This window comes from Apis dorsata, unplaced genomic scaffold, assembly GCF_000469605.1.
Source record: "Apis dorsata unplaced genomic scaffold, Apis dorsata 1.3 scaffold_374, whole genome shotgun sequence".
Classification (NCBI taxonomy): domain Eukaryota; kingdom Metazoa; phylum Arthropoda; class Insecta; order Hymenoptera; family Apidae; genus Apis; species Apis dorsata.
The window spans coordinates 33,705-35,060 of NW_006263637.1; positions in this window are offsets into that span (position 1 = coordinate 33,705).

Sequence of the window (1,356 nt, forward strand, 5' to 3'; positions counted from 1 at the left end):
TTTTAATTATTTTTATAAATATAATTTAATAGTTTTATCACAGAATATCTTTCCAAATATAGGCAGTGAACGTGTTAAAAGTTTCCACGTCCCTTTCCTTAGTGGTAGATTTATAGTGGAAGAAATTTTACAAATTTCGCGTTAAAAGGAAGGGAAAAATTAATTTGAAAAGGGGAAGAGGGGAGATGAAGGATAATTAGAGGAAGATTTTAAACGAGAGGTGAGTAGAGGTAAACGTTTGGTAGGTGGAACAGGTAGGCTTAAGCAGACGTTAGAACGTTCCACGGTTAAGAAGGGCTCGTAATAAAGCGGGCACGGTAACAACGCGTTTCTTGTGGCGAGAAACGTCTGACATCTGGGCCGACGTTATCTCCGCGTTATCATTTTTGAGATTAGCCGTAGTAGTAGTCGCGCGTTTGCTCTGCACCGTGCCGTGCTTTCTCTGTGTACCTTGGCTGTATCGCCACACCAAACTCCCCTCCTTCCACTTAAGCCACATTCACGTAGAATCGAGTCGCTGAGCTAGAATTTATTCGAAGGAAGAAGCTTCTTCCTTCCTTTCTCTTTCCATCCTTGAATCGCTTTCTTATCGTTGGCAACTTTCCACGATCCAAAAACTCTCGATATTTTTAAATCGAAAATTCCTTTCCTATATATATTTTGGATTCGTGTGAAAACGGCTTAAGAAGGACGCGAGAGACCAAGAAGAAGACTATCTGGTAGATTTTCCGGCATGAGAATGCGATAGCGTTTCTGGCTGAGCAAACACGAGCGCTCGTGAAGGGCCACAGTTGCGTTTAAGTAATCGAGGATACGGGGCTTGTCTCCTTCTCGAATCCTCCGCGATTACGATTAAAATCGTGATAACGATTCGAAACAAAAAAAAAAGAAAATTTCGCGTCCTCAACGCCAACAAACAAATCCTTCAAATTTCACTGGATATTTCCTGGGGGGGGAAAAAAAAAGAAATATCGGGATTATTTGTAGAAGGATAGCTGCAGGCGGGAACGCATCGCCGTTTAACCAGATCGCCACGCGACACAAATTTTTAACATGTAACGTTCACCAAAAATGGCTCGCCATTTTTACAGTTGCGCGATGTAAATATTAGAGCGAGCTCCATCGTTCGCGCGAAAATCGAAGGGGGGGAGGGGGCCGATTGTGAGCCGATCGGGCGGAAAAAAATATCGCTTTCGAGCGCGAAAGCTGGCTCTCCTCTCCCTCATTATTCTCGAGCCCTCTCTCGATCCTACAATGCCGGCTCGAGTAGCGCAACCTGTTCCCTTTCAGAACTCGAACGAATTCGTTCGATCGTAATCGGGAGGAGACGATCCCGTTCGTTGCCTCGTCCGACGA